Source organism: Triturus cristatus, chromosome 1_1 (genome assembly GCF_964204655.1).
Source record: "Triturus cristatus chromosome 1_1, aTriCri1.1, whole genome shotgun sequence".
Taxonomy (NCBI): Eukaryota; Metazoa; Chordata; class Amphibia; order Caudata; family Salamandridae; genus Triturus; species Triturus cristatus.
The window spans coordinates 962,928,034-962,955,532 of NC_140579.1; positions in this window are offsets into that span (position 1 = coordinate 962,928,034).

Below are 27,499 nucleotides of genomic sequence, written 5' to 3' on the forward strand. Positions count from 1 at the left end.
TACTAGCATTTATTTTTAAATCAAGCTGTTCCATGAATGTGCCAAAGGCATTTAAGAGGCGTTGAAGGCCGACACCCGTGCGCGCAATTAGCACGGCGTCGTCCGCGTACAGGAGCGCTGGGATCTTGACTGCTCCCGCACGCGGAACGTCGACTTCCTTCTCCTCCAAATGTGCACCCAGACCGTTAATATAAATTGTGAAGAGCAGAGGGGCCAATATGCAGCCCTGCCTTACCCCCCCTCAGGGATTTGAAAAGGGACGTGCACCTACCCTCATTTGTGACTCGTACGGCCGAAAAAAGCTCCTGGTGTAGGGAAGCCATAAATCTTACCAATGCCTCGTCGATCCCCATTTTCAGCAAGGTCATCCATAACTTAGCCCTATTCACCAAATCGAAGGCCGAGGAGAGGTCCATGAATGCTAGAAACAAGGACCCCTCTTTGGCCACCGTATACTTTGATATGAGCAGGTGTAGGTTGGAACATTGTTCGATTGTGCCTTTCCTCTCTCTAAACCCACACTGGATCTCTGACAACCCTCCACAACTCTCAACATTATCCCTCAGCCTGGACAAAAGGACTCTGCCTAAGATCTTCACCGACGAGTCCAAGAGGGATATGGGCCTATAACACCCGGGGTCGTCCCGCTGGCCCTTTTTAAAGATGGGGACGATGGTGGAAATGTCCCAGGAAGATGGTGTAGGGTTGCTATTAACGGCGGTAAAGACATTGGCCAATACCTCTGCCCACAACTTTGGGGCATGTATAAAAAAATCGGCTGGCACCCCGTCGGGGCCCGGGGCCTTATGCTTGGTTGTGGCCAAGATAGCTTTCTCCACTTCTGTACTATAGAAATGGATAGGAGTAGCGTCTAAAGTGGCCAGCGACACATCCTGGGTTGCCTGATCATTATCCCCATACACATTTTTAAAATGATTCAATCACTTTTGAAAGGTTCATCAAATACCACAGAAACAGGAATGTAGTTGGAAGAGAGGTTTATTCATAACACCTCATCCATCAGCTACCTTGGAGTAACTGACACACAAAGAATCCCCACCAACAAACGTTCCAAGTTCTACTGAACTTGTCGAAACAGGAAGACCTGTGGAAACACCACACATCTCCGTTCTTATAACAAAAGGATATACCTTACAGTTCATAGAAACAGGAGTACTGCATTAAACATCTTCATTTACAAAATTCACAGAAAGTGAATAATAAAACCAAATACACATTAAATAAAACTTTACATACTCTTTCAAATATCTGAGTACAAATTTTTTTTTTTCCTTTACTTAACACATTCTTTCAAATATCTTGGTACAAATTTTTTACGAACACTAATCCTCTGATGAGAATTGACAGAATCACTTGCATTAGCAACAACACTTTGATCATTCTCACAGTTGGAATTATCTTTCTTTATGATAACAACACGGTTTAAATTCCAGATTTTACCATTTTCCAACTTCACAGAATTTTGAAACATTTAATGACACGCATAGGTGAAGTATATTTTGACCAAGATAAAACTCCTACAGGAGCTTTTACCCGCACCACATCCCCTGTATTGACAACAATTTCTATGACTCTTTTCCTTTCATCATAACTTAATTTGTTTTTAAGTTGAAGTTTTTCTTCTCTAAGTCTCCATGTACCAATGCTGTTATCTTTTACACCTTTACCCCAAATCATCCAACCAGGACATAAACTTGTATTGGGAGTTCTACCTTTGAACAATTCAAAAGGTGTCTTATGTGTAGACATATGAGGAGAAAATCTATGAGCCAAAATGCACTTCTGTAATTCCTCCTTCCAATCCAAAGAATTTACCCTTGACAGCTGAATATTTTACTTGATCACTCTATTAAACCTTTCCACAGCTCCATTAGTTTCCGGATGATACACAGAAGATCTTTTATGTATAATACCACAGGATAACAAAAATTCTGACATCAAAACTGAACAAAATTGTGGACCATTATCTGATAAAATTGTTCTAGGGTACCCTTCTCTCCTAAATATGTCTTTCAGAAAAGAAATCACACAAAAAGAAGTGACATCAGAAACAGAACATATTTCCACCCATCTTGAATATAAATCAATCAAAACAATGAGATAAGGAGTACGATGTTCACCCTTAAGAGGACCCACAATGTCAATAGCAATATCCTCCCATGGACCACTAGGTAACTTACGACAAACCATGGGAGGAGTACGAGGAGTGAGAATTTTATCACTAGATCTGCATTGTATACATTCTCTCACCTCACGTTCAATTTCAATATCCATTCCAGGCCACCAAAATGAAGTTCTAAGTCTTTCTTTAGTTTTTACAATGCCTAAATGTCCCTGATGAGCCTCTTCAACCAGTCTTTTCCTGATAGAATTAGGAGGAATCAATTTGCTACCCCTCAACAAAATCTCATTATCCACAGATAACTCATCTGCAATCAAGTGCCACACTTTAGACAAAGAGTTATCAAAATTAGACTTACTTGAGATCATAGTAATGACCTTCTTAATTTCACTGTCATTCTTGAGACCATTCTTCCACTCTTCTTCCTGTATGGCACCTGAGGTAATTTCACATACTCTAACCTCCTCTTCATAAAACTCTTCCTCATACTCTTCTTCACTAACATCACAAACTAAGCGCGAAAGACAATCCGCAGTCACATTATCAACACCAGGTATATGTTCAACTGTAAAATTAAAATCCTGCAAACCAATAACCCATTTTCTTATCCGTGAGGAAATAGAATCCAAACCTTTCTTCATAAAAATTTCTTTTAACGGCTTATGATCTGAACAAACCTTGAAATTCAAACCCCAAACAAAATGTCTAAATTTTTTAAGTGCCCAAAAAATCGCCAAAGCCTCCTTTTCAATCACTGAATAATTAATTTCTGCACCCCTTGGACTTCTAGATGCACATGCAATCAATTTCTCCTGTCCACCTCTATTCTGTTTCAATATAGCACCTAACCCTTTTGAACTAGCATCAGTTACTATACATGTCTCATCAGTTGGAATAAAGGCTTGTAAGTTAGGCGCATTTACAAGATCTTTCTTTATTTCAACAAATTCGTTTTGACAAACATCTGTCCAAATAAATTCCTTACTTTTCCCAAGTAGGTTTCTCATATTACTAGATTTACCTGCCAAATTCCTTACAAATTTCCCATAATACTCAACCATACCTAAAAACGAAACTACTTCCTCTTTATTCTTTGGAGAAGCCAAATTTAGAATAGTATTCACCAAATCATTTTTTGGAACAATTCCTGAGGCAGAAATACAATGCCCCAAGTAATTTACCTCTTTTACAGAAAATTTACATTTCTCAAATTTCAAAGTGAGACCAGCACACTCTAACCTCTTCAAAACTGATCTCAGGGTTTTGTCATGTTCTTCTTGATTTGCACCAAACACAAGTAAATCATCTTGATAACATTTCACCGACATTATTCCTTTTAAAATTGAAGCCATCACCCTTTGAAAAACCGAGGCCGCAGATACAAGACCAAAAGGCATTCTTTTATATTTAAATGCACCCATGGGAGTAATGAACGCTGTGAGATCTTGAGACTCACGTGTAAGTTCAATTTGATGATATGCCTGCGTAAGGTCTAATGTTGTAAAAACCTTTGCATCACCCAAAGAAGACAATAATTCATCAATATTCGGAAGAGGAAACTTATCCACTATTACCTCTTTGTTTAGAGATCTTAAATCACAACAAAGCCTAATGTCACCATTAGGTTTGTTGGCAACGACAATTAGCGCCAACCATTCTGATGCCTCTACAGAAGTAATGATGTCCTGTTCCTCAAGTTTCTTTAGTTCCTGTTCAACTTTTCCTTGTACAGCAATAGGAATTCTTCTTACCTTGGCCACTACTGGCACAGCATTATTTTTTAATTTGATACAATGCTTATAACCTTTAAGACACCCCAAATCTTTCTTAAACAATTGAGGGAATTCACTCACAAAATCATTAGTCTCAGCTCTAATTTCCTGAATTTGTACCTGAGGATCCATGTTTGGATTTAACATGACACCCAATGAACGTTGATGTGGCCAACCAATTAAATCATCCCCAACTTTTGATACATAAATTTTCCCAACAATCATTTTCTTTTCCATCTCAATACAAGCATTAAAATACCCAAACATACTTATGGAATGTCCTCCATACCCACCTGGATTTATATCCATTCTATTCAATTTGTTCTTCTTCTGAAACCATTTCTCAAAAGACTGTTTTGAAATAATGGAAATATGCGAGCAAGAGTCAAATTTCATTTCTAATTCTATACCATCAATCTTTACCTTACCAACCGGGTGATCATGACATTTCTTATCTTTTACCTGACATATAACCTCTTTTATATCTTTATTTGCCAATTTTTTCTCTTTTGACTTACAAAACTTTATGAAATGCCCTTTCTTCCCACAACCATTTTTGAGTTCGCTTTATGTCCTGATTTACCACATCTATAACACACTACAGCTGTGTTTGATGTGTCATCTTTACCTGACTCCTTCACAGGAATCTTCACATCTTTTACTTGACATACTACATTTTGTACTTCCTCCATTACTGGTTGACTTTTTACTTTATCACCCTTTAGCTCATTTACACATTTTAACATGTGTTCTACTTTTTTAGCAATTCCTACCACTTCTTCTAATGGTGGCTCATCTTTTAACCAAAGTTCCTCTCTTATTTTGTCTTCCCTACATTTGAGAACAAATTGATCCCTAATTCTTTCTTCATTCGCAGCTCCAAATTTACAACTAGAAGCTAACTTTCTCAAAACAGTTAAATATTCCTCAACAGATTCCTCTTTACCTTGCTCTCTTAATCCAAAATGATATCTCTCCATTATTGTGCTTACACGAGGTAAATAATGCTTATCTAATTGTAATAAACATATTTCATATTCATCTAAACCTCGTTGTTCTTGTGCAGATAAAGCTGGCAAATTTTCCAAAACTTCTTGCCCTTCTCCACCTAAACAATGCAACAAAAGTGAGCATTTCTTTCCGCACTTAGATTTGTTCCACAGACCTTTGCATAATGCGCAAATATTTTCTTCCATTTGCTCCATTTAACATTCGGCTCACCTGGATCACTCAAAAAAAATGGTGGTGTGGTTACATTCTGCATTTTTCCACTTTTTTTTATGTGTCTTGTTTTAATCCTTAACTACTACAACACAAAAAAAATATATATATATATATTTTTACAGTAGATGTTCTTTGAAACAAAATAATACTACAAATTAAAATGGTGTCACATGTATATCACTTCCTCAGATGACTTGCTTGGTGTCACATGTATATCACTTCCTCAGATGACTTGCTCAGTTTTCCAAAAACCCTTTACTGTTTTATTCCTTCAAAACACATTTAAATACCAATGTGCTACTACTCCGTTCGCTCTTGCCTCTTCTCAAATTTCCTCAGATTCTCACCAGACAGCTTCCGCAGCAAACGTCGTATTCCAGAACTCAATTTTCTTTATTTAACGCACACAACAAAAAAAACGTGGTTGGCATCATCCCGTTGAATAACCAATTCGAAAATGCAGCTAAAACCTATACCCACGCCAATTCCAAGATGGCGTTACGCTTAAAAACGTGTCCCGGGTGGCTATCGGCTTTCTCTTGCTTTCAAACCTCTCCACTCAGCATGGATTCCAATGACGATGTACGTTACGCTGGCTAGTCACCGAATCCCCATGCAGAATTCGAATACGTCATCAGTCCTCAGGAACAGCTCAAGAGTAAAGACCTCCAAGCGTATCGAGATCCCAACGAACTCCACCGAGCGTTATGCGCCGACCACAGACTCTCAACAGGGAAAGTCACCAATTCATACCTCTCTGCGATACAACAGCCAAACGCAGTCACCAACTCCTCCTGCTGATCTCCTCACCGAGTCTCTTCGTTAATAAACAACGGCACCAATTTCCGCTGGATACCAACTTCACCTCAGGAATAGTCAGTCGCTGAAGAAGATAGGACACGTATGTAATTTCTTACTTGTTTCCAAAACCGTCACTACTTCTTTTAAAACTTCTCGCAGCTTAAATACGCTTCAAATATTCCAATAGCAGAAAGCATTCTCCACTGCACCATTCATTTCTTCCTCCTTAGCACGATGTTGAGGTGTTAAAATCCTCTTCTATGTATCCCACTCTCGTCGCCAGTGAAAGGTTCATCAAATACCACAGAAACAGGAATGTAGTTGGAAGAGAGGTTTATTCATAACACCTCATCCATCAGCTACCTTGGAGTAACTGACACACAAAGAATCCCCACCAACAAACGTTCCAAGTTCTACTGAACTTGTCGAAACAGGAAGACCTGTGAAAACACCACACTAACGTGCAGGGATGAATGTTAAAATCACCTAGTAGGATATACTCTGTGTCAAGCTGAGTAATCTGGCTGCCTGTCCTTAATATAGCGTCTAAAGTGGCGATATTGCTACCGCTGTAGTCCCTATTCCCTGAGTTATAAAAATTGATGTATAAGGACCTCCTAGTGGGGTTAATCTCTCTCTCTACGATAAGTATGTTGTGCGAGTCAGTACTAATCTGTTTTAGGGAGCCCTTCAATTCTAGGGAGAATAACAATAACAGGCCTCCCTTAGCTCTGCCGCTGCGGCTAGGAATAGCTGCCTTGGCGAAGCTAGTAAACCCATCCCACCAAAAGTTAGCAGTTGTATCCCAGGTTTCCTGGAGGGCAATAATGTTATGTTTTACAACAAAGCTTGACCACTCCTTATCATTACGTTTGGAATTAAGTCCCGCTACATTCCAACATAGTATCTTGCATGTTTCTACAGTTCTCTTCGCCACAAAATCGGTCAAGGGGACCCCATCTTCTGCTCGTAGGTGGGGGCTTCCATTAACCGATAAGTTGCCCACTCTCTCTACTGCATTTAACTGATCATGCGAAATATCATTATCATTAACAATAACATTCTCGTTCTCCTTAAAGGAGCCACCAACGATCACACCCACAATTTGGTCAGGAGCAGTTTCTCTTTCTGGAGCAACTTGCGCTTTGCGGCCTTCCAGATTAATTGTCTCAAACATGTTTATACCATCTATAAGACCACTGCCCCTATCTTTGGTGTGGCTTATTATGCATGGGACCCTTGATCCATTTTTTAACGTATTTGGGCCCCCCATACATCAATCACAATCATTTAAGTTTGCCAAAACCCCATACCTTTTCACTGTACCAAACCCCCAATCATAGGGTGGGGCCTCCAATCCCCATCCATTTGTTGCTACATTCCACCTTGGTAATGGGGTATTGGGACGCATCCAAAACTGCTCATCAACCGGCCAAGCTCCAAACCCATTTCCACAGATCCCGGAGTCGTTTCGGTCATTTACCGGGACACCTGCCCCCCACCTATTCATTATATTCCAGTTTGATCTTGGGGTCTTAGAAAATAACACATTCTGATGATCACCTGGCCCTGCAGCGAATATATTTGCTGGGCCAATACCATGGTCATTATGTATGGGTCCAAAACCCCCACCCCATCTGTTACTTCTTGTGACCCACCCTGGTCTTGGAATATTTGGATGGATCGCGTTTTGCTGCTCACTATAGAAAAATTTTAGGGTGAGAGGGATTATGGTTCCACTTCTTCGTTGGGGGGGAAATATATTTGACAGGACATTTGGGAGCACGTCTGCGTTTGAGAAATTTAACACTACACAGTCCCCCTTGAACTTTTTTTCCCTGTTCCCAATCCATGTCATCCTCCTCGCCATTACAATTTCCCCTGCCAACTGCTCTTTCCCATAATGTGCCATCTGCATGTTGCTTGACAGCCAGTGTAACGCCTTGCTTGTCAGAGATGAAATAGATTCTGTCTGGCCAGGGGGTAAGATGGGTACATTCGCTAGTACCAGTACCAATGGTGAGGCTTCCACTATAAATTGTGTGGGGTTATCCCCTAGGGATGGCGGTGTTGGTGCAGTAGATGGGGGTATAGGGGCCTCTCTTGCTACTTCTTGACTAGGTACAGCTGGTGGTGCCTGACCAGGCGGAATGGTCTCTGATAAGCCTTCATCTGTTACTATATCACCCCCATTATTTCCCAACACAGTGTCTACTGGTTTAGTAACAATGGTTACTACATTCTCTATTTCTTCTACTAGCTTACGTTGCAGCCCTCCCAACCTTTTCACCTCTGCAGTAAGCTTATCAATTTTTCCAATCAGTGGCTTAATGATAGTCTTTATCTTTAGATCTATCATATCCGCTATCCTGTTAAATAGATCATCATCTATAATTTGTCTGAGGTTATCTCCCTCATGCTCTTGTTTTTTTTCCTTAGACTTTGGTAGGGAAGCGGCCCTTTTCCTCCCTGACCGTGGTCCCCTACGTTTAGGCTGACTTTTTCTGCAGGTTCTCACCGCCCTAGTCACAGGCACAGAGGGTGAGGATTCCTCTGCTATGAGTTCCGCCTGAGACTCGGGGTCAGACTCTGCGTTTGTCTCTAGGTCAACCAACAGTTCTATGCTTTGATCATGGTTTCCGACGTCAAGGGGGTAGGTGTCAGGGATGTTCGTGCTGGGGTCTTGCAATAATGTATCAGTCATTTGCGCACTAGTGGAGGGGCTTGCTAAGTGAGGGTCAGGGGATTGGCTCAAACCTAGCGATTGCCTTCTGTCACTGTTTATTTTATTTACCACCTGAACCAGATAGTTATCTATAGTGTTAAACGTATCTAAAGCTCCAGAGACGATTTTCTTAGGCATATTTTCTGTTGGTAATAAACACTGCTATACGACACAAACAAATAACAACAGGATAAGTGCGCGCTAACTACAATCACATGAAAACTACTTTGTTAAAATAGGTGGTATAGTCTTACTTCAGTCGACTAGCTTTGATAATTGTGTGGGCAGAGTGGCGGGCCCTGTCCAGTCCTGGCCAGTCTAGGACTGTCTAAGACTGTCCCGCCCTTGACCCGGGCTTTGCCCGCGCTGCAGTCCGCGCGCGTCCCGTGTGCGCGCAAGGGAGCTGGGCTAGGTAGAAGGAGGAAGGGGGCGGGAAGAGGCACCAGGTGCACGCGATGTCCTGGCGCAAGCACCTCTGGGCCTCGCAGTCCCGCTCCCACTAATCAGAACAGCACAGCAAAGCCAGGGATAGAGCACATGGGCTCGAAGACTCCACCAGAGTTCCTTCAATTAGTTCCTTCAATTAGGGAAATGTCAAAATTCCACGGGATTCCTCCCCAGAGCACGCTTGGTAGAAGCTACTGCGAACACCTTATCTGCACGAAGACACCCGTGTATTTCTTAGAAAACTTGAAAAGTAAAACACCAGCTAATGACGTTCTACCAAAGACGCTTACTCAGGCTGTGTCCCAATCTGTTGCCTCAATGAATTCCAGACGAAATGCTCATGGAACAATGGAAACACGGGAAGCAGCGACTGCTCCAAATAATGAAACCGCTCAATAAGCCTGGAACTCACAAGTCGGACAAAGCAGGCAAAGTAGGCTGGCCCCCAGCCTCAAGGACCTTGGGTGCCCCAGTCCGGCGATAGTCTGGTATTTTTCCAGTATAATCCGGCAAAAACTCGGCAAAAATTTTTTGAAAACAACAGAGCAAGCTTTTCCGGCATCCAGCGTCCTTCAGTAACGCCTTATCTGGTAGAGACAGGATGTAGCAGCAAATTCCTTATCTTCAAATTCTCCCCAGACTGGATCCAGAAATGTTTTACAGTAGGACCTCTGCGCCTCAATAGAGATAAAACGACTCCGTATCGATGTCGTCCTAGACTGGAGCTTTCTGTGGTTTAAATGAGTTTTGTTTATTTAATAAATACCATTTGTGGCCACAGGAGGGCACAAAAGACCACGTTGTTAAATAAAAACTACTTCTGAATGTATTATTCAATCAGCGTGATAGTTCTCACTTCGATTATTGTATTATAATTGCAGTGTTTCTTCCTGTTTGCGGCCGTTGGGGACAGACACTCCCAACACTATCACTCCGATCCCATTACCTTATATTCAGTAAAACAGTGCTTCCCTTACACAGCATACAATCTCCATATTGCTAGCGTGATAAACGCAGTGACGATGCCCAGGGCTTTTCTTACCCTGCCAGGTTCACCAAGGGAAGAGCTGATCCCCGTGGGTGAAATGTGTATATAGGAACGAGAGCCACGGGAGCAGCGAGGTAGCAATCTGGCGTCCTCCTCCTCCTCGCTCCCTCGCTCACTGCAGCCAGTGGTCAGCGCAAAAACACGGATTCAGGATCGGCAACTCCTGTCATACAATGTCATACATTCACCCCAGTACAGAGATCTGGGCATAAATGTATTGTTTTTTAGCTCACCATGCCACTCCAGTTTGGACCCAGCCATATGCAAATCAGTCTTGACTCTGCGCCCAATGGGAACAGTCCAGCCCGAACTGCCTGGCCAGGTCCTCCCTGGACTGAAAGCAAGCATCCTAGGACAAGTTTCGGGCTTTCAGCCCTCATCAGCCAGTATAGCTTGACTCCAGTGGCATGAAAAGCACAGGACCCATGTCTGGGCATACCCGTTCCACTCGGGGTGAGAAATGCAAAAAGAACAATTGATGGACAGAATGCAGAACAATGTCATACATTCACCCTAGTACAGAGATCTGGGCCTAAATCCATTGTTTTTTAGCTCACCATGCCATTCCAGTTTGGACCCAGCCATATGCAAATCAGTCTTGACACTGCGCCCAATGAGAACATTCCAGGACGAACTGCCAGGCCAAGTCCTCCCTGGTCTGAAAGCAAGCATCCTAGGACCGGTTTCGGGCTTTCAGCCCTCCTCAGCCAGGATAGCTTGACTCCAGTGGCATGAAAAGCACAGGACTCATGTCTGGGCATACCCGTTGCACTCGGGGTGAGAAATGCAAAAAGAACATTTGAAGGACAGAATGCAGAACAATGTCATACATTCACCCCAGTACAGAGATCTGGGACTAAATCCATTGTATTTTTTAGCTCACCATGCCATTCCAGTTTGGACCCAGCCATATGCAAATCAGTCTTGACACTGCGCCCAATGGGAACAATCCAGGACGAACTGCCAGGCCAGTTCATCTCTGGACTGGAAGCAAGCGTCCTAGGACCGTCTTTGGGCTTACAGCCCTCATCAGCCAGGATAGCTTGACTCCAGTGGCATGGAGAGCACGGGACCCACGTCTCGGCATACCCGTCCCACTCGGGGTGAGACATGGAAAAAGAACAATTGCTGGACAGAATGCAGAACAATGTCATACATTCACCCCAGTACAGAGATCTGGGCCTAAATCCTTTACTTTTTTGCTCACCATGCCATTCAGTTTGGACCCAGCCATATGCAAATCAGTCTTAACCCTGCGCCCAATGGGAACAGCCCAGCCCGAACTGCCAGGCCAGGTCCTCCCTGGACTGGAAGCAAGCATCCTAGGACCGGTTTCGGGCTTTCAGCCCTCATCTGCCATGATAGCTTGACTCCAGTGGTATAGAGAGCACGGGACCCACATCTGGGCATACCCGTCCCACTCTGGGTGAGAAATGTAAAAAGAACAATTGATGGACAGAATGCAGAACAATGTTATACATTCACCACAGTACAGAGATCTGGTCCTAAATCCATTGTTTTTTTTCTCACAATGCCATTCCAGTTTGGACCAAGCCATCTGCAAATCAGTCTTGACCCTGCGCCCAATGGGAACAGTCCGGCCCGAGCTGCCAGGCCAGGTCCTCCTGGACTGGAAGCTAGCATCCTAGGACCGGTTTCGGGCTTTCAGCCCTTATCAGCCAGGATAGCTAGAATCCAGTGGCATGGAGAGCACGGGACCCACGTCTGAGCATACCCATCCCACTCAGGGTGAGAAATGCAAAAAGAGCAATTGATGGACAGAATGCAGAACAATGTCATACATACACCCCCAGTACAGAGATCTGGGCCTAAATCCTTTGTTTTTTTGCTCACCATGCCATTCAGTTTGGACCCAGCCATATGTGAATCAGTCTTGACCCTGGCCCAATGGGAACTGCCCAGCCTGAACTGCCTGGCCAGGTCTTCACTGAACTGGAAGCAAGCATCCTAGGACCGGTTTTGGGCTCTCAGCCCTCATCGGCCAGTATACCTTGACTCCAGTGGCATGGAGAGTACGGGACCCACGTCTGGGCATACCCGTCCCACTCGGTGTGAGACAAGCAAAAAGAACAATTGATGGAAAGTATGCAGAACAACGTCATACATTCACCCCAGTACAGAGATCTGGTCCTAAATCCATTGTATTTGTCCTCACCATGACATTCCAGTTTGGACCCAGCCATACGCAAAAAAAAAAGTCTTGACCCTGCCCCCAAAGGGAACAGTCCAGCCTGAACTGCCAGGCCAGGTCCTCCCTGGACTGAAAGCAAGTATCCTAGGACCGATTTCGGGCTTTCAGCCCTCATCAGCCAGGATAGCTTGACCAAAGTGGCATGGAGAGCACGGGACCCACATGTGGGCGTACCCGTCCACTCGGGGTGAGAAATGTAAAAAGAGCAATTGATGGACTGAACACAGAACAATGTCATACATTCACCCCAGTACAGAGATGTGGGCCTAAATCTATTGTTTTTTTTGCTCACCATGTCATTCCAGTTTGGACCCAGCCATATGCAAATCAGTCTTGACCCTGCGCCCAATGGGAACAGTCCAGACCGAACTGCCAGGCCCAGTCCTCCATGGACTGGAAGCAAGCATCCAAGGACCGGTTTCGGGCTTTCAGCCCTCATCAGCCTGGATAGCTTGACTCCAGTGGCATGGAGAGAACGGGACCCACGGCTGGGCATACCCGTCCCACTCGGAGTGAGAAATGCAAAAAGAACAATTGATGAACAGAATGCAGAACAATGTCATACATTCACCCTAGTACAGAGATCTGGGCCTAAATGCATTGGTTTTTTGCTCACCATGCCATTCAGTTTGGAACCAGCCATATGCTAATCAGTCTAGACCTTGCGCCCAATGGGAACAGCCGAGCCGGAACTGCCAGGCCAGGTCCTCCCAGGACTGGAAGGAAGCATCCTAGGACCGGTTTCGGGCTTTCTGCCCTCATCGGCAGGGATAGCTTGACTCTAGTGGCATGGAGAGCACGGGACCCACGTCTGGGCATACCCATCCCACTCGGGGTGAGACATGCAAAAAGAACAATTGATGGACAGAATGCAGAACAATGTCATACATTCACCCCAGTACAGAGATCTGGGCATAAATGTATTGTTTTTTAGCTCACCATGCCATTCCAGTTTGGACCCAGCCATATGCAAATCAGTCTTGACTCTGCGCCCAATGGGAACAGTCCAGCCCGAACTGCCTGGCCAGGTCCTCCCTGGACTGAAAGCAAGCATCCTAGGACAAGTTTCGGGCTTTCAGCCCTCATCAGCCAGTATAGCTTGACTCCAGTCGCATGAAAAGCACAGGACCCATGTCTGGGCATACCCGTCCCACTCGGGGTGAGAAATGCAAAAAGAACAATTGATGGACAGAATGCAGAACAATGTCATACATTCACACCAATACAGAGATCTGGGCCTAAATTCATTGTTTTTTAGATCACCATGCCGTTCCAGTTTGGACCCAGCCATATGCAAATCAGTCTTGACACTGCGCCCAATGAGAACAATCCAGGACGAACTGCCAGGCCAGTTCATCTCTGGACTGGAAGCAAGCGTCCTAGGACCGGTTTCGTGCTTACAGCCCTCATCAGCCAGGATAGCTTGACTCCAGTGGCATGGAGAGCACAGGACCCACGTCTGGGCATACCCGTCCTACTCGGGGTGAGACATGGAAAAAGAACAATTGCTGGATAGAATGCAGAACAATGTCATACATTCACCCCAGTACAGAGATCTGGGCCTAAATCCTTTACCATGCCATTCAGTTTGGACCCAGCCATATGCAAATCAGTCTTGACCCTGCGCCAAATGGGAACAGCCCAGCCCGAACTGCCAGGCCAGGTCCTCCCTGGACTGGAAGCAAGCATCCTAGGACCGGTTTCGGGCTTTCAGCCCTCATCAGCCATGATAGCTTGACTCCAGTGGTATGGAGAGCACGGGACCCACATCTGGCATACCTGTCCCACTCTGGGTGAGAAATGCAAAAAGAACAATTGATGGACAGAATGCAGAACAATGTCATACATTCACCACAGTACAGAGATCTGGTTCTAAATCCATTGTTTTTTTGCTCACAATGCCATTCCAGTTTGGACCAAGCCATTTGCAAATCAGTCTTGACCCTGCGCCCAATGGGAACAGTCCAGACCGAACTGCCAGGCCCAGTCCTCCATGGACTGGAAGCAAGCATCCAAGGACCGGTTTCGGGCTTTCAGCCCTCATCAGCCTGGATAGCTTGACTCCAGTGGCATGGAGAGAACGGGACCCACGGCTGGGCATACCCGTCCCACTCGGAGTGAGAAATGCAAAAAGAACAATTGATGAACAGAATGCAGAACAATGTCATACATTCACCCTAGTACAGAGATCTGGGCCTAAATGCATTGGTTTTTTGCTCACCATGCCATTCAGTTTGGAACCAGCCATATGCTAATCAGTCTAGACCTTGCGCCCAATGGGAACAGCCGAGCCGGAACTGCCTGGCCAGGTCCTCCCAGGACTGGAAGGAAGCATCCTAGGACCGGTTTCGGGCTTTCTGCCCTCATCGGCAGGGATAGCTTGACTCTAGTGGCATGGAGAGCACGGGACCCACGTCTGGGCATACCCATCCCACTCGGGGTGAGACATGCAAAAAGAACAATTGATGGACAGAATGCAGAACAATGTCATACATTCACCCCAGTACAGAGATCTGGGCATAAATGTATTGTTTTTTAGCTCACCATGCCATTCCAGTTTGGACCCAGCCATATGCAAATCAGTCTTGACTCTGCGCCCAATGGGAACAGTCCAGCCCGAACTGCCTGGCCAGGTCCTCCCTGGACTGGAAGCAAGCATCCTAGGACCGGTTTCGGGCTTTCAGCCCTCATCAGCCATGATGGCTTGACTCCAGTGGTATAGAGAGCACGGGACCCACGTCTGGGCATACCCGTCCTGCTCGGGGTGAGACATGGAAAAAGAACAATTGCTGGATAGAATGCAGAACAATGTCATACATTCACCCCAGTACAGAGATCTGGGCCTAAATCCTTTACCATGCCATTCAGTTTGGACCCAGCCATATGCAAATCAGTCTTGACCCTGCGCCCAATGGGAACAGCCCAGCCCGAACTGCCAGGCCAGGTCCTCCCTGGACTGGAAGCAAGCATCCTAGGACCGGTTTCGGGCTTTCAGCCCTCATCAGCCATGATAGCTTGACTCCAGTGGTATAGAGAGCACGGGACCCACATCTGGGCATACCCGTCCCACTCTGGGTGAGAAATGTAAAAAGAACAATTGATGGACAGAATGCAGAACAATGTTATACATTCACCACAGTACAGAGATCTGGTCCTAAATCCATTGTTTTTTTTCTCACAATGCCATTCCAGTTTGGACCAAGCCATCTGCAAATCAGTCTTGACCCTGCGCCCAATGGGAACAGTCCGGCCCGAGCTGCCAGGCCAGGTCCTCCTGGACTGGAAGCTAGCATCCTAGGACCGGTTTCGGGCTTTCAGCCCTTATCAGCCAGGATAGCTAGAATCCAGTGGCATGGAGAGCACGGGACCCACGTCTGAGCATACCCATCCCACTCAGGGTGAGAAATGCAAAAAGAGCAATTGATGGACAGAATGCAGAACAATGTCATACATACACCCCCAGTACAGAGATCTGGGCCTAAATCCTTTGTTTTTTTGCTCACCATGCCATTCAGTTGGGACCCAGCCATATGTGAATCAGTCTTGACCCTGGCCCAATGGGAACTGCCCAGCCTGAACTGCCTGGCCAGGTCTTCACTGAACTGGAAGCAAGCATCCTAGGACCGGTTTTGGGCTCTCAGCCCTCATCGGCCAGTATACCTTGACTCCAGTGGCATGGAGAGTACGGGACCCACGTCTGGGCATACCCGTCCCACTCGGTGTGAGACAAGCAAAAAGAACAATTGATGGAAAGTATGCAGAACAACGTCATACATTCACCCCAGTACAGAGATCTGGTCCTAAATCCATTGTATTTGTCCTCACCATGACATTCCAGTTTGGACCCAGCCATACGCAAAAAAAAAAGTCTTGACCCTGCCCCCAAAGGGAACAGTCCAGCCTGAACTGCCAGGCCAGGTCCTCCCTGGACTGAAAGCAAGTATCCTAGGACCGATTTCGGGCTTTCAGCCCTCATCAGCCAGGATAGCTTGACCAAAGTGGCATGGAGAGCACGGGACCCACATGTGGGCGTACCCGTCCACTCGGGGTGAGAAATGTAAAAAGAGCAATTGATGGACTGAACACAGAACAATGTCATACATTCACCCCAGTACAGAGATGTGGGCCTAAATCTATTGTTTTTTTTGCTCACCATGTCATTCCAGTTTGGACCCAGCCATATGCAAATCAGTCTTGACCCTGCGCCCAATGGGAACAGTCCAGACCGAACTGCCAGGCCCAGTCCTCCATGGACTGGAAGCAAGCATCCAAGGACCGGTTTCGGGCTTTCAGCCCTCATCAGCCTGGATAGCTTGACTCCAGTGGCATGGAGAGAACGGGACCCACGGCTGGGCATACCCGTCCCACTCGGAGTGAGAAATGCAAAAAGAACAATTGATGAACAGAATGCAGAACAATGTCATACATTCACCCTAGTACAGAGATCTGGGCCTAAATGCATTGGTTTTTTGCTCACCATGCCATTCAGTTTGGAACCAGCCATATGCTAATCAGTCTAGACCTTGCGCCCAATGGGAACAGCCGAGCCGGAACTGCCAGGCCAGGTCCTCCCAGGACTGGAAGGAAGCATCCTAGGACCGGTTTCGGGCTTTCTGCCCTCATCGGCAGGGATAGCTTGACTCTAGTGGCATGGAGAGCACGGGACCCACGTCTGGGCATACCCATCCCACTCGGGGTGAGACATGCAAAAAGAACAATTGATGGACAGAATGCAGAACAATGTCATACATTCACCCCAGTACAGAGATCTGGGCATAAATGTATTGTTTTTTAGCTCACCATGCCATTCCAGTTTGGACCCAGCCATATGCAAATCAGTCTTGACTCTGCGCCCAATGGGAACAGTCCAGCCCGAACTGCCTGGCCAGGTCCTCCCTGGACTGAAAGCAAGCATCCTAGGACAAGTTTCGGGCTTTCAGCCCTCATCAGCCAGTATAGCTTGACTCCAGTCGCATGAAAAGCACAGGACCCATGTCTGGGCATACCCGTCCCACTCGGGGTGAGAAATGCAAAAAGAACAATTGATGGACAGAATGCAGAACAATGTCATACATTCACACCAATACAGAGATCTGGGCCTAAATTCATTGTTTTTTAGATCACCATGCCGTTCCAGTTTGGACCCAGCCATATGCAAATCAGTCTTGACACTGCGCCCAATGAGAACAATCCAGGACGAACTGCCAGGCCAGTTCATCTCTGGACTGGAAGCAAGCGTCCTAGGACCGGTTTCGTGCTTACAGCCCTCATCAGCCAGGATAGCTTGACTCCAGTGGCATGGAGAGCACAGGACCCACGTCTGGGCATACCCGTCCTACTCGGGGTGAGACATGGAAAAAGAACAATTGCTGGATAGAATGCAGAACAATGTCATACATTCACCCCAGTACAGAGATCTGGGCCTAAATCCTTTACCATGCCATTCAGTTTGGACCCAGCCATATGCAAATCAGTCTTGACCCTGCGCCCAATGGGAACAGCCCAGCCCGAACTGCCAGGCCAGGTCCTCCCTGGACTGGAAGCAAGCATCCTAGGACCGGTTTCGGGCTTTCAGCCCTCATCAGCAATGATAGCTTGACTCCAGTGGTATGGAGAGCACGGGACCCACATCTGGCATACCTGTCCCACTCTGGGTGAGAAATGCAAAAAGAACAATTGATGGACAGAATGCAGAACAATGTCATACATTCACCACAGTACAGAGATCTGGTTCTAAATCCATTGTTTTTTTGCTCACAATGCCATTCCAGTTTGGACCAAGCCATTTGCAAATCAGTCTTGACCCTGCGCCCAATGGGAACACTCCAGCCCGAGCTGCCAGGCCAGGTCCTCCTGGACTGGTAGCTAGCATCCTAGGACCGGTTTCGGGCTTTCAGCCCTTATCAGCCAGGATAGCTTGAATCCAGTGGCATGAAGAGCACGGGACCCACGTCTGAGCATACCCATCCCACTCAGGGTGAGAAATGCAAAAAGAGCAATTGATGGACAGAATGCAGAACAATGTCATACATACACCCCCAGTACAGAGATCTCAGCCTAAATCCTTTGTTTTTTTGCTCACCATGCCATTCAGTTTGGACCCAGCCATATGTGAATCAGTCTTGAACCTGCGCCCAATGGAAACTGCCCAGCCTGAACTGCCTGGCCAGGTCTTCACTGAACTGGAAGCAAGCATCCTAGGACCGGTTTTGGGCTTTCAGCCCTCATCGGCCAGGATACCTTGACTCCAGTGGCATGGAGAGTACGGGACCCACGTCTGGGCATACCCGTCCCACTCGGTGTGAGAAAAGCAAAAAGAACAATTGATGGAAAGTATGCAGAACAATGTCATACATTTACCCCAGTACAGAGATCTGGTCCTAAATCCATTGTATTTGTCCTCACCATGACATTCCAGTTTGGACCCAGCCATACGCAAAAAAGTCTTGACCCTGCCCCCAAAGGGAACAGTCCAGCCTGAACTGCCAGGCCAGGTCCTCCCTGGACTGAAAGCAAGTATCCTAGGACCGATTTCGGGCTTTCAGCCCTCATCAGCCAGGATAGCTTGACCCCAGTGGCATGGAGAGCACGGGACCCACATCTGGGCGTACCCGTCCCACTCGGGTTGAGAAATGTAAAAAGAGCAATTGATGAACAGAATGCAGAACAATGTCATACTTTCACCCCAGTACAGAGATCTGGGCCTAAATCCATTGTTTTTTTTCCTCACCATGGCATTCCAGTTTGGACCCAGCCATCTGCAAATTAGTCTTGACCCTGCGCCCAGTGGGAACAGTCCAGACCGAACTGCCAGGCCAAGTCCTCCCTGGACTGGAAGCAAGCATCCTAAGACCGGTTTCGGGCTTTCAGCCCTCATCAGCCAGGATAGCTTGACTCCAGTGGCATGGAGAGCACGGGACCCACGTCTGGGCATACCCGTCCCACTCGGGGTGAGAAATGCAAAAAGAACAATTGATTGACAGAATGCAGAACAATGTCATACATTCACCAGGCTACAGAGATCTGGGCCTAAATCCACAGTTTTTTTCCTCACCATGCCATTCCAGTTTGGACCCAGCCATATGCAAATCACACTTGACCCTGTGCCCAATGGGAACAATCCAGGACGAACTGACAGGCCAGTTGCTCTGTGGACTGGAAGCAAGAATCCTAGGACCGGTTTCGGGCTTTCAGCCCTCATCAGACAGGATAGCTTGACTCCAGTGGTATGGAGAGTATGGGACCCACGTCTGGGCATACTCGTCCCACTCAGATTGAGAAATGCAAAAAAGAACAGTTGATGGACACAATGCAGAACAATGTCATACATTCACCCCAGTACAGAGATCTGGGCCTAAATCCATTGTTTTTTTGCTCACCATGCCATTCCAGTTTCGACTCAGCCATAGGCAAATCGTCTTGACCCTGCGCCCAATGGGAACAGTGCACCCCGAACTGCCAGGTCAGGTCCTCCCTGGACTGGAAACAAACATCCTAGGACCAGTTTCGGCCTTTCACCACTCATCAGCCAGGATAGCTTGACTCCAGGGGCATGAAAAGCACAGGACCCATGTCTGGGCATACCCGTTCCACTCGGGGTGAGAAATGCAAAAAGAACAATTGATGGACAGAATGCAGAACAATGTCATACATTCACACCAGTACAGAGATCTGGGCCTAAATTCATTGTTTTTTAGCTCACCATGCCATTCCACTTTAGAACCAGCCATATGCAAATCAGTCTTGACCCTGCGCCCAATGGGAACAGTCCAGCCCGAACTGCCAGGCGAGGTTCTCCCTGAACAGGAAGCAAGTACCCTAGGACCGGTTTTGGGCTTTCAGCCGTCATCAGCCAGGATAGCTTGACTCCAGTGGCATGGAGAGCACGGGACCCAAGTGTGGGCATACCTGTCTCACTCGGGGTGAGTAATGCAAAAAGAACAGTTGATAGACACAATGAAGAACAATGTCATACATTCACCCCAGTACATAGATCTGGGCCTAAATCCATTGTTTTTTTGCTCACCATGCCATTCCAGTTTCGACTCAGCCATATGCAAATCGTCTTGACCCTGCGCCCAATAGGAACAGTGCAACCCGGAACTGCCAGGCCAGGTCCTCCCTGGACTGGAAGCAAACATCCTAGGACCGGTTTTGGCCTTTCAGCACTCATCAGCCAGGATAGCTTGACTCCAGTGGCATGGAAAGCACAGGACCCATGTCTGGGCATACCCGTCCCACTCGGGGTGAGAAATGCAAAAAGAACAATTGAAGGACAGAATGCAGAACAATGTCATACATTCACCCCAGTACAGAGATCTGGGCATAAATTCATTGTTATTTATCTCACCATGCCATTTTAGTTTGGACCCAGCCATATGCAAATCAGTCTTGACCCTGCGCCCAATGGGAACAGTCCAGCCCGAAATGCCTGGCCAGGTCCTCCCTGGACTGGATGCAAGCATCCTAGGACCAGTTTCTGGCTTTCAGCCCTTTAACAGCCAGGATAGCTTGACTCCAGTGGTATGGAGAGCACGGGACCCACAACTGGGCATACCCGTCCCACTCGGGGTGAGAAATGCAAAAAGAACAATTGAAGGACAGAATGCAGAACAATGTCATACATTCACCCCAGTACAGAGATTTGGGACTAAATCCATTGTGTTTTTTGCTCACCATGAAATTCCAGTTTGGACCCAGCCATATGCAAATCAGTCTTGACCCTGCGCCCAATGGGAACAATCCAGAACGAACTGCCAGGACAGTTCCTCTCTGGACTGGAAGCAAGCCTCCTAGGACCGGTTTCGGGCTTTCAGCTCTCATCAGCCGGGATAGCTTGACTCCAGTGACATGGAGAGCACGGGACCCACGTCTCGGCATACCCGTCCCACTCGGGGTGAGAAATGCAAAAAAGAACAAATGATGAACAGAATTCAGAACAATGTCATACATTCACTCCAGTACAGAGATCTGGGCCTAAATCTATTGTTTTTTTTGCGCACCATGCCATTCCAGTTTGGACCCAGCCATATGCAAATCAGTCTTGAACCTGCGCCCAGTGGGAACAGTTCAGCCCGAACTGCCAGGCGAGGTTCTCCCTGAACAGGAAGCAAGTACCCTAGGACCGGTTTTGGGCTTTCAGCCGTCATCAGCCAGGATAGCTTGACTCCAGTGGCATGAAAAGCACGGGACCCATGTCTGGGCATACCCGTAGCACGCGGGGTGAGAAATGCAAAAAGAACAATGGAAGGACAGAATGCAGAACAATGTCATACATTCACCCCAGTACAGAGATCTGGGACTAAATCCATAGTATTTTTTGCTCACCATGCCATTCCAGTTTGGACCCAGCCATATGCAAAGCAGTCTTGACCCTGCGACCAATGGGAACAATCCAGGATAAACTGCCAGGCCACGTCCTCCCTGGACTGGAAGCAAGCATCCTAGGACCAGTTTCGGGCTTTCAGCCCTCATCAGCCAGGATAGCTTGACTCCAGTGGCATGGAGAGCACGGGACCCACGTCTCGGCATACCCGTCCCACTCGGGGTGAGAAATGCAAAAAGAACGATCGATGAACAGAATGCAGAACAATGTCATACATTCACCCCAGTACAGAGATCGGGGCCTAAATCCATTGTTTTTTTTGCTCACAATGCCATTCCAGTTTGGACCCAGCCATATGCAAATCAGTCTTGACACTGCGCCCAATGGGAACAATCCAGGACGAACTGCCAGGCCAGTTCATCTCTGGACTGGAAGCAAGCGTCCTAGGACCGGTTTCGGGCTTACAGCCCTCATCAGCCAGGATAGCTTGACTCCAGTGGTATGGAGAGCACAGGACCCACATCTGGGCATACCCGTCCCACTCTGGGTGAGAAATGCAAAAAGAACAATAGATGGACAGAATGCAGAACAATGTCATACATTCACCACAGTACAGAGATCTGGTCCTAAATCCATTGTTTTTTTGCTCACAATGCCATTCCAGTTTGGAACCAGCCATATGCAAATCAGTCTTGACCCTGCGCCCAATGGGAACAGTCCAGCCCGAACTGCCAGGCGAGGTTCTCCCTGAACAGGAAGCAAGTACCCTAGGACCGGTTTTGGGCTTTCAGCCGTCATCAGCCAGGATAGCTTGACTCCAGTGGCATGGAGAGCACGGGACCCAAATCTGGGCATACTCGTCCCACTCGGGGTGAGAAATGCAAAAAGAACAGTTGATAGACACAATGCAGAACAATGTCATACATTCACCCCAGTACAGAGATCTGGGCCTAAATCCATTATTTTTGTGCTCACCATGCCATTCCAGTTTCGACTCAGCCATATGCAAATCGTCTTGACCCTGCGCCCAATGGGAACAGTGCACCCCGAACTGCCAGGCCAGGTCCTCCCTGGACTGGAAGCAAACATCCTAGGACCGGTTTCGGCCTTTCAGCACTCATCAGCCAGGATAGCTTGACTCCAGTGGCATGGAAAGCACAGGACCTATGTCTGGGCATACCCGTCCCACTCAGGGTGAAAAATGCAAAAAGAACAATTGAAGGACAGAATGCAGAACAATGTCATACATTCACCCCAGTACAGAGATCTGGGCCTAAATTCATTGTTATTTATCGCACCATGCCATTTCAGTTTGGACCCAGCCATATGCAAATCAGTCTTGACCCTGCGCCCAATGAGAACAGTCCAGCCCGAACTGCCAGGCCAGGTCCTCCCTGGACTGGAAGCAAACATCCTAGGACCGGTTTTGGCCTTTCAGCACTCATCAGCCAGGATAGCTTGACTCCAGTGTCATGGAAAGCACAGGACCCATGTCTGGGCATACCCATCCCACTCGGGGTGAGAAATGCAAAAAGAACAATTGAAGGACAGAATGCAGAACAATGTCATACATTCACCCCAGTACAGAGATTTGGGACTAAATCCATTGTGTTTTTTGCTCACCATGAAATTCCAGTTTGGACCCAGCCATATGCAAATCAGTCTTGAGCCTGCGCCCAATGGGAACAATCCAGGACGAACTGCCAGGCCAGTTCCTCTCTGGACTGAAAGCAAGCATCCTAGGACCGGTTTTGGGCTTTCAGCCCTCATCAGCCAGGATAGCTTGACTCCAGTGGCATGAAAATCACGGGACCCATGTCTGGGCATACCCGTACCACGCGGGGTGAGAAATGCAAAAAGAACAATTGAAGGACAGAATGCCGAACAATGTCATACATTCATCCCAGTACAGAGATCTGGGACTAAATCCATTGTATTTTTTGCTCACCATGCCAGACCAGTTTGGTCCCAGCCATATGCAAATCAGTCTTGACCCTGCGCCCAATGGGAACAATCCAGGCTGAACTGCCAGGCCAGCTCCTCTCTGGACTGGAAGCAAGCCTCCTAGGACCAGTTTCGGGCTTTCAGCCCTCATCAGCCAGGATAGCTTGACTCCAGTGGCATGGAGAGCACGGGACCCACGTCTCGGCATACCCGTCCCACTCGGGGTGAGAAATGCAAAAAGAACAATTGATGAACAGAATTCAGAACAATGTCATACATTCACTCCAGTACAGAGATCTGGGCCTAAACCTATTGGTTTTTTTGCTCACCATGCCATTCCAGTTTGGACCCAGCCATATAAAAATCAGTCTTGACCCTGCGCCCAATGGAAACAGTCCAGCCCGAACTGCCAGGCGAGGTTCTCCCTGAACAGGAAGCAAGTACCCTAGGACCGGTTTTGGGCTTTCAGCCGTCATCAGCCAGGATAGCTTGACTCCAGTGGCATGAAAAGCACGGGACCCATGTCTGGGCATACAAGTACCACTCGGGGTGAGAAATGCAAAAAGAACAATTGAAGGACAGAATGCAGAACAATGTCATACATTCACCCCAGTACAGAGATCTGGGACTAAATTCCTTGTATTTTTTGCTCACCATGCCATTCCAGTTTGGACCCAGCCATATGCAAATCAGTCTTGACCCTGCGCCCAATGGGAACAATCCAGGAAGAACTGCCAGGCCAGTTCCTCTCTGGACTGGAAGAAAGCATCCTAGGACCTGTTTCGGGCTTTCAGCCCTTTATCAGCCAAGATAGCTTGACTCCAGTGGCATGGAGGGCACGGGACCCACGTCTCGGCATACCCGTCCCACTCGGGGTGAGAAATGCAAAAAGAACAATTGATGAACAGAATGCAGAACAATGTCATACTTTCACCCCAGTACAGCGATCTGGACCTAAATCCATTGGTTTTTTTTGCTCACCATGCCATTCCAGTTATTACCCAGCCATATGCAAATCAGTCTTGATCCTGCAACCAGTGGGAACAGTCCAGCCCGAACTGCCAGGCCAAGTCCTCCCTGAACTGAAAGTAAGCATCCTAGGACCGGTTTCGGGCTTTCAGCCCTCCTCATCCAGGATAGCTTGACTCCAGTGGCATGGAGAGCACGGCACCCACGTCTCGGCATACCCGTCTCACTCGGGGTGAGAAATGCAAAAGGAACGATTGATGAACAGAATGCAGAACAATGTCATACATTCACACCAGTACAGAGATCTGGGTCTAAATTCATTGTTTTTTAGCTCACCATGCCATTCCAGTTTGGACCCAGCCATATGCAAATCAGTCTTGACACTGCGCCCAATTGGAACAATCCAGGACGAACTGCCAGGCCAGTTCATCTCTGGACTCGAAGCAAGCATCCTAGGACCGGTTTCGGGCTTACAGCCCTCATCAGCCAGGATAGCTTGACTCCAGTGGCATGGAGAGTACCAGACCCACGTCTGGGCATACCCGTCCTACTCGGGGTGAGACATGCAAAAAGAACAATTGCTGGACAGAATGCAGAACAATGTCATACATTCACCCCAGTACAGATATCTGGCCTAAATCCATTGGTTTTTTTGCTCACTATGCCATTCCAGTTTGGACCCAGCCATATGCAAATCAGTCTTGACCCTGCGCACAGTGGGAACAGTCCAGCCCGAACTGCCAGGCCAAGTCCTCCCTGGACTGAAAGCAAGCATCCTAGGACCAGTTTCGGGCTTTCAGCCCTCCTCAGCCAGGATAGCTTGACTCCAGTGGCATGGAGAGCACGGGCCCCACATCTGGGCATACCCATCCCACTCGGGGTGAGACATGCAAAAAGAACAATTGATGGACAGAATGCAGAACAATGTCATACATTCACCCCAGTACAGAGATCTGGGCATAAATGTATTGTTTTTTAGCTCACCATGCCATTCCAGTTTGGACCCAGGCATATGCAAATCCGTCTTGACCCTGTGCCCAATTGGAACAGTCCAGCCCGACCTGCCTGGCCAGGTCCTCCCTGGACTGGAAGCAAGCATCCTTGGACAGGTTTCCGTCTTTCAGCCCTCATCAGCCAGGATAGCTTGACTCCAGTGGCATGGAGAGCACGGGACCCACGTCTCGGCATACCCGTCCAACTTGGGGTGAGAAATGCAAAAAGAACAATTGATGAACAGAATGCAGAACAATGTCATACATTCACCCCAGTACAGAGATGTGGGCCTAAATCCATTGGTTTTTTTCCTCACCATGCCATTCCAGTTTGGACCCAGCCATCTGCAAATCAGTCTTGACTCTGCGCCCAGTGGGAACAGTCCAGCCCGAACTGCCAGGCCAAGTCCTCCCTGGACCGAAAGCAAGCATCCTAGGACCGGTTTCGGGCTTTCAGCCCTCCTCAGCCAGGATAGCTTGTCTCCAGTGGCATGAAAAGCACAGGTCCCATGTCTGGGCGTACCCGTTCCACTCAGGGTGAGAAATGCAAAAAGAACAATTGATGGACAGAATGCAGACCAATGTCATACATTCACACCAGTACAGAGATCTGGGTCTAAAATCATTGTTTTTTAGCTCACCATGCCATTCCAGTTTGGACCCAGCCATATGCAAATCAGTCTTGACACTGCACCCAATGGGAACAATCCAGGACGAACTGCCAGGCCAGTTCATCTCTGGACTGGAAGCAAGCATCCTAGGACCGGTTTCGGGCTTACAGCCCTCATCAGCCAAGATAGCTTGACTCCAGTGGCATGGAGAGTACCGGACCCACGTCTGGGCATACCCGTCCTACTCGGGGTGAGACATGCAAAAAGAACAATTGCTGGACAGAATGCAGAACAATGTCATACATTCACCCCAGTACAGAGATCGGGGCCTAAATCTATTGTTTTTTAGCTCACCATGCCATTCCAGTTTGGACCCAGCCATATGCAAATCAGTCTTGACCCTGCGCCCAATGGGAACAGTCCAGCCCGAACTGCCAGGCCACGTCCTCCCTGGACTGGAAGCAAGCATCCTAGGACCAGTTTCGGGCTTTCAGCCCTCATCAGCCAGGATAGCTTGACTCCAGTGGCATGGAGAGCACGGGACCCACGTCTCGGCATACCCGAGCAACTCGGGGTGAGAAATGCAAAAAGAACGATCGATGAACAGAATGCAGAACAATGTCATATATTCACCCCAGTAGAGAGATCTGGGCCTATATCCATTGTTTTTTTTGCCCACCATGCCATTCCAGTTTGGACCCAGCCATATACAAATCAGTCTTGACCCTGCGCCCAGTGGGAACAGTCCACCCGAACTGCCAGGCCAAGTCCTCCCTGGACTGAAAGCAAGCATCCTACGACCTGTTTCGGGCTTTCAGCCCTGCTCAGGAAGGATAGCTTGACTCCAGTGGCATGAAAAGCACAGGACCCATGTCTGGGCATACCCGTTCCACTCGGGGTGAGAAATGCAAAAAGAACAATTGATGGACAGAATGCAGAACAATGTCATACATTCACATTAGTACAGAGATCTGGGTCTAAATTCATAGGTTTTTAGCTCACCATGCCATTCCAGTTTGGACCCAGCCATATGCAAATCAGTCTTGACACTGCGCCCAATGGGAACAATCCAGGACGAACTGCCAGGCCAGTTCACCTCTGGACTGGAAGCAAGCGTCCTAGGACCGGTTTCGGGCTTACAGCCCTCATCAACCAGGATAGCTTGACTCCAGTGGTATGGAGAGCACGGGACCCACATCTGGGCATACCCGTCCCACTCTGGGTGAGAAATGCAAAAAGAACAATTGATGGACAGAATGCAGAACAATGTCATACATTCACCACAG